This window comes from Bactrocera neohumeralis, chromosome 2, assembly GCF_024586455.1.
Source record: "Bactrocera neohumeralis isolate Rockhampton chromosome 2, APGP_CSIRO_Bneo_wtdbg2-racon-allhic-juicebox.fasta_v2, whole genome shotgun sequence".
NCBI classification, from domain to species: domain Eukaryota; kingdom Metazoa; phylum Arthropoda; class Insecta; order Diptera; family Tephritidae; genus Bactrocera; species Bactrocera neohumeralis.
Genome location: NC_065919.1, coordinates 78,121,796 through 78,133,806, shown reverse-complemented (window position 1 = coordinate 78,133,806; position 12,011 = coordinate 78,121,796).

Sequence of the window (12,011 nt, the reverse complement as noted above, 5' to 3'; positions counted from 1 at the left end):
CTTTGATTTGCATCTGGTGGTACAACGCTCATTCGCAGCGGTCGTGGATCTACAACAAATCGACACACAAACAGACGTGAGTGAGTGCTGCTGGTTACTACGACGGATGTGTGAGTTGCAAGCCGAAAACATATTCCCAAAGCACATTGCGCGCGGAGATGTCACCGAGCAGTTCGCATACGCCAATCGGAGTAATGGAAGTTATATTGTTGCAGCTGTTGTTGTTGTCGTTGTATTCAGTGACTGTCGCAAATGTCAAGCGCTGCTAGAATTTCCGTAACACGTTGACGTTGACACTCGCTGACCACAGTCGTGAGATGCTAGCAGGTGTCTGCGCTGAGGACCCAAGACGAGGCGAGGCGGTGGTGCGCTTTTCCGCTGATCCACAATTCCATTCAAACTTCAGCCGAGCGCCGTGTTTCGCTATTTGATTTATCTTTATAGCGGCATCGCAGTTGTTGTTGGTTTTAGTATATTTTTTCAGTCACAAAAAGCCAATATTGTGTGCATTAGGGAGTGTGTGCTATATAATGTATTTATATAATTTCAGTAAATGAACATGCCGCTTGGTCCACACAACGCAATGACTCTCCGCACTGTACTCAATTGGCCGCTTGAGCTGTCCGTTTGGCTGACAGTCGTTGTCTTGACTTTATCTGTGACATAAAATGCAATTAAAGCGGTCAAATGAGCAGCGGCGGGCAACAGCAACAATTATATAAATACTAAAGGATCCGTCCAGAGTATATAGAAGACTCTGAACATGTACTATTTCATTGCCCACGTTTCTCAAATACAAGGGAAAAACTAAAAACCACACTCTGTGGTAGTTTTACGGTCGAGAATCTAACGGCACACATGTGTCAGTCGACAGATAAATGGAAAGCTGGTAGCGAAGTGTCAGCATTCATAATGACAAAACTAAGACATTTTCAACAGGCAAGGCGTCCGTCAGTCCGCGTAATAGAGGAGACATAATTGTCCTGTCCCTCCCACGAAGTAATACCTAATCGGTGGTTCAGTGGGAGAGTCTTGCGTTGGGAGTAGGTTATGTTCAGCGGATTAAAGTTCCGCACCTCGGCTTTCGAAAACAAAAAAAAAAGGATCCGTCCACGTTTTACTGTGGCTTTTACATAGGTAGTACTACTAATACCATCTATATGATTTCAATTATTTAGATTATGACTATTAGTTAAGGAGATATAGCATTTTTGGTGAACTTGTGTTAGTTTGCAAAAAAATGAATCAAAACGCAATTCGTTCGTTATTAAAGCATTGGTTTTTGGGCGAAAAATACTGTTAAATTTGGGCTGTGCACCAGGGAAATCAACCGAGTCCAATCGATAGTCAGCCTAGTGGACTGCATATTATGAAACGGTTCTCAAGCGTGGAAAGACAAAAAATCGGCTGGCAAGGTTATGGCATTAGTCTTTTGGGATGCACGTGGTATATTATTCATCGAATAATTACTGAGCCAGTTTTAATTCATTGCACTGTGTATTTGGTTGCAGTTCTATTCTACTATTCCCGATATTTAGCAATTTTATTATTTTTTTGGGAGGGATCAGTTTGAAATTGTACGCATATACTTCATCGTTCCCGTTTTAATATAGCACTGCTCTGTGCAATGCTTCGAAAATTTTCCTGTTTCTCAAATTATAATATATCTTTTTATCAACTTACCAGTTACTGCTAGCAAAGTATCCTTAATGCCTTGACGATGAAAATGTCAATGCAATTTTCTGTTGTGATACTAAATATATTTGACGGATTCGTCTTAAAAAAAGCAGGTTTGGTTCAGGTGCAAAATCAGTTTAACCCATATACTATGCATGTATGGAAATGCAAAATTTTTCTTATTTTTATCTATTCTTGAATTAATAAAATTTTCAAACGATTCTTACATGAATTTTGAACAAATGCTTATGATTTAAAATATAACTTTTGTATTTATGAATTGTATTGAATTTTAACATAAAGAGATAAAATAAATCCTTACCCTGGATCTAAGCTACCTCCCCACCAAATTTCAGCCAAATCGGTTCAGCCGTTCTTGAGTTATAAATAGTGTAACTAATACAACTTTCTTTTATATATGTATATAGATTTGCTTAAAGTGATTTCGAATTTCTTGGACGTAAAATTTTTAATACACGTTATTATGTACATCCCATATTTGGATTTCGTGCGTTCATATGCGTGTCTTGTTTATGGATACAGCAACATGTTCCTTTACCTCCTCTACGGTTTTTGGTGATTTCATGTTAACAGCAGCAGGTGTAACTGGTTAATTGTGCAAGGGGTGTTGATTACGATGTTTAATTTTTCATATTTTATGTTTATATATTCACGTACTTTTTCGCAAGTCAACAGTGGGTTGTTTGAGCCACGCAAAATACACGCGGCGAACGCACGTCTATTTCTTTATGTGTAGTATTTATTACGTAGGTGTTACTTCGCAAAAGCTTTTTATTTTATTTCTTTAAGTTTGAAATTATTTTTTTTATAATCATTACAAATTTTTTATCGACAATTTTCTTTATATTATTTATTTTTGGCATATCTAACAGCTCATCGTGAGTTGTGAGGGCGTCTAGACAACCTCTGTCGGTAAGATTTCAAAGTTTTTATTTATTAACGATAAATAATTAAAATATAAAAAAAAATGTGTAATCAACTTGTCTTATAATTACCTTTATATGACATAATTTAACATTGGTGGCTTTTTAAATAATTTAAAAGAAAAGAAATTTATTTTGCGACTTAAACTTTTTTTATATGGTAAGAATATACTTCTTGCTCTTTGGCGCCAATTAGAGATTGCAAGGATAATGATATCGATATAATCGGTGTATGACATCAGTTGTACACTATTATAGAAGATTGTATCTTCTCTCTTCAGACCTGCAGCTCGAATTATTTTCTCCAAATGTAGATTGAAGAAGTCGCACGAAAGGGAGTACCTCCGTTTTGGTATCGATCGGCTGCGAGAGATCCTTCCCCAACCTGACGGAGCTTTTGGTATTGCTCAACATCAGCTTACACATAATTGCTTGTTCATTTATAACTAAGTTATGTTTCTTGGCAAACAAGTTCAAACTAAAATCTCAATGTTGTATATCCATCCTGTAAACACTTAAGTAAAGGCCTTATACATATATGATTTGCTAGAGATAGGATTTATTATATTTTTCTGCATTGTTTAATCAATTTTTTCTAGTTGAGTAGTCAAGTTTTAATGCCTCAGCTTCGTATTCGTTAAGATGACTCCTTGAGATCTCTTCGAGAGCAAAGTTCTAATAATAGTTGACTCCATCACAGTAGTAAGTAGTCTCCGTCTTAACTATTTGTTTAGTGTTGTGTGTTGCTGTAAAAGCAAAAACTAGTCCTTTGAATCACCTAAATATTGGGATAATACGAACATATCGAAATTAACAGTTTCCCGTCCGGAAAAAATTAAAGTGTTAATTAAGACTTTCCCTGAGGTTATAAATAAGAAAGCTGTTAGCAATATGGACGAGTTTAAGAAGTAGGAGCATTGCGCCGTCAAGTGTATCGCGCTAGAATGAGTCATAACTACAACAAGAACTGATTTAAGAATTTAAAAACATAACGGTTTGAAGTATAAATTCTAGAATGCTTTTTCCCGATTGTACCTGAACCGTAACCTTAATACCAAATTATAACGTCTTACTTCGATCTCAGAGGAAATAGGTGTATGGTCGCTGCTTCTTCAAATATTCTTTGTACTTAAAAGTCCACACGTAAGGTGAACCCGCATAAGCAATTGCCAATTTTCATATGTCAACACAATAGAAAATGCCAAAAGGCAAAGTCAAATAACAACAATAATAAATAAGCTAAAATCAAATTACAAAAGCAGCAACAATAGCAACGTGGCAACAATAAAAAACGAAGATAGCAACACTGCGAACTGTCATGTCTGCCACATGGTTGCACCGCAAAAGCGCCACAAGCTTCCCGCCGTGGTGAGGTGCAACTTTATAGATAGAATAGGTAAAGGTATGTGATTTTCAACGCGCATGCGCAACATTTGGGCGAAAGCCTGTCAGGCGTGCGACAGCAACATGCCAGGCAACGTGCAACAGGCGGCATGCAACAACATGCGACTTGTATTGTCAGCGCTTAAAGCTAGCATGACGGGATGTGGCCGTTGCCGCGTTGTGTGAAAGTCAGTTTATGCATTCTTATACTGGTATTTATAGCCGGTGGGCAGTACCAGTGACAAACATTTACAAGGGAAAAGGAAGGAAATGATGATTGTTCTCTACAACAATTTTGCAAACATTTACACGCTTGAGTATGTGTATTTGTGTAAGTATGTGCTTTCAGTTGTCACACGATTGTTTAATAGAAATGACATTATTAAGATAAAAATTTGGTTAAATATTTTTTGTGGGTTACGTTGACAACAATAAATAATAACATTATCAAAGATCTTAGAGTATTCTTTGAAAAAAGATTTTCTTTCAATAATCACATCAATTATATCACTTCTAAATAAACGTCGACCAAATAATGGTTTGTCAAAAAAGTCTTGCGGTATTTTTATTGAATTTTTTTTATTATTGAAATTGAAATGAATTTTTGATGACTCATGCCCAGCTCTTGACCGACGCTACGGCTGCCTCTATGCCGGTCTCTTTCGACCAATTCAGCGATTTTATTGCAATTTTCGACGACAGGCCTGCCGGAGCGTGTCGCATCTTCGACCACCACTACACCAGAACGAAAACGTTGAAACCATCGTTGTGCGGTGGAAATGGAATGTATCGGGTCCATAAACTGCACAAATTTTATTGGCGGCTTGAGATGCATTTTTGCCTTTATCGTAGTAGTACTGTAAAATATGCCGTATTTTCTCTTTATTTTGCTCCATGTTTGCGACGCTATAACTCACGAACGACTTAAAAGAAACGACAATCAATCAAACTCGTGTTAGCGCGTGAAATGAGCTTTCCAAAAAGGTATAGCATGACCCGATGCCACGAATAAAACTAGAACTACGCGCTTTCAGCGCCAACTAGCGAAAATACCGCAAAACTTTTTGACAATCTATTATATTGGGGAATACAACCCACTGTATTTAGATGTTTGCACTCACACTCGCGCGAGTGTTTAAAATTATATAGAATCGTAACCGTATAAAATCGAATGTATGTGACGAATTGCGTAAACGAATGTGTTGGATCTGCTCAAGGGACCATCCTTTATGCTGAGCGGTTTGATGTACAATGGCGGTGAATTGTGTTGTATACGAGTGTGGTGTCGACAACTGTGTGGTGTATTGCTGTGATATGTAAGGGTGCGCCAGTTATTCACGTGTAAAGTGATAATAGACTTAACTTATCTAAACAATTTCTAACGATCTGTCCTTGGCTTTGTCCACCGAAATGTTTCCAAATTTTCTGATGCCAATTTCTTAAAATTGCTGTTTACATCCTCTGTATGTTCCATCGAAGTATTGGAGTATTTTTTTCTTAAATTCGCCCTTCGGTACTTTGACCCCATACTGTCGTATGAATCTTGCTTAGAGCTATAAGGTGCGTTCCAAAGTAAACAGGACTTAAAAAAAAAAACAGAACAAATGGCTCTTCGGCAAAATAAATTTATTTTATTCAAAATAGTCTCCTTCTGCTTCAATACAGCATTTTGCACGGTCCAAAAGCATGTAGAAATAGTGTTTTAGCTTGTTGGCCGGTATGTCCGCCAGTATGCCGGTGCAAGCCTTTTGAATGGCCTCTACGTTTTCATAACGCTTTCCTTTCATGGGAAAATACATTTTTCCGAAAAGAAAGAAGTTGTACGGTGCCATATCAGGTGAATACAGGGAGTGGTTAATAGCTAAAATTTGATTTGTGGTCAAATAATCGGTCACAAGCGTCGATCGAATGTTGGATTCTGAGCAATTTTTGGTCGTCAGTCAATTTGTGCGAAACAAACCGTGCACACACCTTTCGAAAGCCCAAATGTTCGGTCAAATAAATCGATGTTTTGGAGATGTTCAATTCCATTTCCATAAATTTCAATGATGATTTCGGCTGATTTTTGATGAATTCTCGCACAGTTTCGATGGAATTTCCGGTGATCAAGATTTTGATTGGCCCATATGTTGATCGTCACGACCACTTTGAAAGCGTTGAAACCACTTGTGCACTCTGCTACGGGATAGGCAATCATCTTCAAGAAAAAAAGCTTGATTACATCTTAAGTAATTTGAAAATCGACGGTCCGTTCTCTGCCTTAAATTTGTTTTCGGCGTTAGTAATGGAGGTATTGACCCTTTCCTCAGATCTATTTCCTCATTTTACTGTGAAAATTAGAAAACTAATTTTTGCAGATTATGCATCTCTCAAGCGTGGTGTGCGTGATTTTCACTTGATATCTGAAAAAGTTCTACTTGTCTTTTCTCACTCAAGGGTTTCCTTTATTAACAAACTTAATTAAATTTTTTAGTTTTTTTTTTTATTTGTATAATTGTAATTCAATCATTTTATAATTATAATTTAAGTCATAATTTTCCAATAGTCTGTTAGAACTAATGCGCATAGACATATATAACTTAATTAATGAATAAATAATTGAAATATCATAGAGCAACTAAATAGATAAACGTTCTACTGACGAAGATCACCGTCAATGTTGAATAAATTGCATTAAGCCTCTCAGTTATTGGTATATGGAATTGAAGCTTATGCGTCGAAGAGCTGAATGTCCATAGTCACCACGATTGTTCACTAACTGACATTTGAAAAGTCTGAGAAGGTATCCTGCTAGATGACTTCAATGATTATCAAACCACCTTTTCTCCAAACAGGGGTGTAGATAACACTTGCTTTTGTAATATTTCATCTCAGGTAAAATATGCCGATGCCGAATTTAATGGTTTTTCTTCTTTTTATGCATGAATGTAAAAATATATATTAATTTTCAAAATACCTTACCTCAGCTAATTCAAAAAATTGTTTTAGTGTGTTAAGCTAATGAATGAGCGACAGCAAATACCTCAAAGGTCTCAAAACTCATACAAAATCGTGAGAAATTCCGCAATTACTTCAAAGAGCATTGACGCCAAATAAAATGCCAGTGAGACAGAAAGCTAAAAGAAAACACCAAAAGACAACACTTTTGCTAAGACGTGATAAAATTAAAAGAACCAGCGATTTGCCGCGCAAAGTGCAATTAGTGTTGCACAATTGACAATAAAAAATTGGCGAAGGCAACCGTTGGCCATTAAAATGCAATAAAATTTAGCTGAGCGGGCGATGTGCTGTTTTATAGGTCGCCAGTGAGTGCGGCTAACACACACACACTTTTATATATTATAACTTGGCAGTTGCCAATGTTTGCAACATGGAGAACGACAAAGAAACAGCAACAATTGTGCTGACAATACAACAAACAAGAAAAGTACCCGCACATTTATGTAATTAAGCAATTTGTTTGTATATTTATTGCTTATTTTATTTTCTGTATTTAATTTACACTTTTTTACATTTTTTTCATCAGTGTGGCAACTACGTGCTTCGCTTGGTAGGCATTTGAATTATTTGTGCGCCTCTGCCGGCAAATTGCAACACCCGCTGGGTGCCAAGACGCTGACCCGGTGTTCAGCAGTGCCTGCCACTTGCAACATTTGTTGTTGTTGCTGTTCATTACTTAATGCGCATTTGCAGGAAAAATGTTTATCTTTTTTTGGTTTTTGAATTTTTCCTCAACTGAAGGTAAGCTGCCACAGCCGCGTGGCTGCACTTGCAACATGTCAATGGAACTCAACACCGTTTGACTTTTGTAATTACCGCAACAGTTGCACTGGATCACGCGTTGCTCTGCTCACTTGTAAATCAATCGATTTCCGCTCACGTTTCTCTTGCTGCAACAAATCGCGGATACAATTTACAAGCAGAAAATCAACAACAACAATATCTGCTGTGAATTTCGTAGCTAAAGTGTAGGCGCTCGCATGTGCTACGTGCCAGTCCATGCAAATAATTATATACTATAGTATATATCACACTAAGGGAAAATAGATGGCGCAGAAACCTACGAGACACCAACGGAACTACACAGATAGATCCAATATGGGCGATGGAGTGGGAGCCGGAATCTATTGCTAGGAGCTGGATCTCAGGCAAACCTTCAAGTTTCCGGATGACTGCAGTATCTTTCAGGCGGAAGCATTTGCAGTTCGGAAAGCGGCCAAGATAGCTAACATAGCATGAAATAGGGATAAGGGATATTGTATGTCGATAGCCAGGCAGCAATTAAGTCAATTATCTCGCATCGCATTATGTCACTGAATGTCCTTAGAAACAAGGAAGCAGTAGATGTAGTGGCTGCCGGAAAGCGATTGGATATATACCAGGTCCTACGCCACAAAGGAGTTCCGAGAAACAAAGTAGCTGATGAGATTGTCAAAAGTGCCATCCATCTGGCTACCGAACATGTACCGGAAGTACGGAAGTCACTAACAACGATATACAAAGAAATTTACGAAAGGGCTGACAGGCTGATCAGGACGAAAAAGAATAACTTAAGCACATGCAGCATTGCCAAGAACACCTGCAAGAGACCCTTAAGAAAACTCGCTTGCTTCTTACTCACGCGGTTTCAAAAGGACTGCTGGATAGCTGTTGTTCTCTCGGCAGGTCACAATCTACTAGCATCACATACCAGTCGGACGATTATAAGTGATAACGATACATGCAGAAAAAGTTCAACATAAGAAAGATGCTGGAACACTTCTTATAATAAATAAGTATATGTCCAGCACTATTTCGAACTCGACTCAAGTATCTAGGAGCTTTGAAGTTCAAAGGACTGGACGAAGAATCAAACTCAAATTTAAAATCGGTCTTAATATTCGCAAAAACGTTGACGTCCTGTGTAACGAATTCTTCAACTCAAAATAAAGTTAACCTCCACCTGGCATTGCTAAGGATCAGTAGGTCTATATAAGACCGGATTGCCTATAGTATATACCATATATGAGGCAGACATACTAAACAATTAAGGCAAATTTACAGAAAATTTGAGTGTAAAATTTTGATGAAATACTTTTCCGTTAGACCTCTATGGTCATTCGCAAATAAAAAATTAAAAAAAAATTAAGTTCAGCTGCATCCAAGCTATAATACCCCTCTCAAATGAAAAAAATATTCCTCATAACAAATTGGTTTTGATCGGTCAGTTTGTATGGCAGCAGCATTTGAAAAAAAAAAAAAAATTCTTAGTAGGTTGAAACACATCGGAAAGGCAAGATAAAATAACTATCTGAGGTTGGGAAAAGGAATGGGAGGGGCGTGTCTGAATTTTTAAGGGTTAAAAACGCGCTTCTTCAACTTACCTTCTTATGTCCCAAACACACTGACATATCTTTTGTTTAAAATATTTCTTTTTTCTTCTTATATTGAAAAACCCTAATTTTCAAAATCAGATTTCGTGGTATTAAAAATATGTAGATGTTTATAATAAATAAGCTCAGCAAACCCGAAATGGTTTCCATCTTTTTGCTGAGGGTCCTTTCAAAAGTATCAAGCGCTCAAGCGCTCTGGCTTAGATTATGCTAAATATTCATATGCAAATCTACATCAGCGACAGAAGAACAAGATATATACATGAGTGTGAACAGACATTGATCACTAAAAAATTGTACATTCAACAACGAGCGTTGCATGCTACACGAGCAGCAGACAGCAGCGACAAGTGTTTTTCATTCATTATGCGACGAGTAAGGCAACGCGATCGCGCCACGATGTGACTGTCAATATATGTATGTAAAGCGTGTGGCAAGCAAAGACAGGCGGCGATACCTGCTTACGTACATTGGGAAGATTGTGTTTGTTTACAAAGTTGTAGTTATTAGGCGCTTAGTGTTCATACAGCACGTCGAAGGCGCACCAAAATGTGTATCGAAACTATGGATTTTTTTGCATGCCCATGCCATGCCGCAACGCCATGCTACATGGTTCATTTATGGCTGTGCGGGCTCACAGAAAATTTGAGTGGTTGATTGATGCGACAAAATGGGGTAGTACGATTCATAATTGATAGCGGCAGTAAGGTAATCAAAAGCGGCGGGGCGGTGCACTTACCCAGTTGCAACGCAGCTGTCAATCATAATCTTAATTCCAGGCTGTAATATGAGGCAATTTATAAATTTCTTCCTTTTGTGAATGTTCAAAGTTGTTTTTGTTTTTGCTTTGCCATTTTTCCTGCATGTGACAACTTTAAATGTGCATGGAAAACAACTTTGCCTAATGTATGTATGTTTGTAAACGGAGTTTCTTTAAGAGCGTACATGTTTGTTTCAAATAAAACTCTGCTCCATAAGTAGGAAATTGGATGCAAATGAGTCTGCAGGCAATTTGTGAGATTGTCTACACCACAATATGATTTTTGTTGCTAAGAAAATGAGATTTCAACATTTTTCAAATTCTTCCTGCCGGATTATGGCAGAATAATTGGCCAAGCGAGCTGGAATAAATGTCAAATGAATAAAAAATAAATAAGTGTCCTCTGATAGCCAGTTTGAAAACTAGAAAAAATTCTACACTTTTAGAAAATACACCCTGCATAAATAGTTTTCGAAAGCTTTCCTTTTACGTGTTTTGGTTTACTGACACCAAAGTGACATTTCGTGTCACTATTTAACTTGAGTTGGCATTTTTTATAAATATTTTAAACACTTTTGGGCAGTCATACAAATTATTTCCTTATAGCAAGAGTACTTGAACTAAATAAGAAAACTTTATCCTTGCCTTAGGCCTTTGTTAGAAAATATTTCATGGCATTTCATCTGATCCATCTCACGTTATTCTTTCCTTGTGCCTCTACATCTTTTCTAAAGTAAAATAATTCTTGAAGCTATAGTTTGACCAATATTCATTTACATTTTTCCGGTTTGCAATGTTTGATTATTGAACAGTTTCGTAGCCATGTTCATAAATCCACGACCCTCCTTTGTGACCTCTACTCGACGTGGCTTCGGCGATAGGTGTAGGTCTTTTGCTACGAGTCCAGCAATGACACGTTTCATACCTAAACCATAAACCAAAATGTCTTAAGTCAATGCAAGAGAGATGTTGAGGCCCATTGAAATCCAACACGATGATTTTGAAGTACTGTTTATTTAACTTTTTTTATTTTCAAGTAAACAAAAATAATTTTATAACAAATACTTTTTACTTTTCCTCCCGATTATTCAATCCCGCAATCTATAATAGCGTTTATTAACGAACTTAACGGGTTGGACCCCATTGTAATTTATTCACCCATGTCGCATAGGCCAGAGGTTAGTAACCTGCGCATAATTTCACTTTCACTGCTAAAGCGATAAAATCTAAAAATGAAGAAAAGCTCACAAAGAAACACGATTGCAAAGCAACGTTCACCTGCTGCGCGCCAACAAAACGATGATGGGTCCGTCAATAGGCCGGCAAGGCAACTGTGGTATTTGAAGTTAAAAGCATGCTGACTGCAACATCCACCCACGGCACTACACTGGCTTGCTATAATTCGCCAAACTAACTCAACTTCAAGCTTCGGCTGGAATATTGAAAATTATATCGTTGTGCTTATTGTATCAACCCGCTTGCAGCATAGACTATTTGAGCAGCGCGACCACCGAAGAGCTCATCCTCGTGAAGGTTTGAAGATGCTGCACCTCATTGCATTTAATTACTTGATTTTTAGCTTCACTATTTTATTTATTTTCACGATTTGGATGAAAACGATGAGAGTAACACTTCCGACACATCTTGCGACTTAACTGCACTTCAAATATGCGCACACACACTCATAAATGAGAAAACTAGTTAACTGTTTGCTAAATTTTATTTACAGTTTTAACGGCACAAAACCACAAACATACATATTTACGGTTACATTTTCCATGCTCACACGATTCTCGTTGAGAAATGGCTCTGGGAATTGATTTTGTTAAAGTAGCATGCACGAAAAGGGTTGATTCCCGTCGTAACTTATTTTTG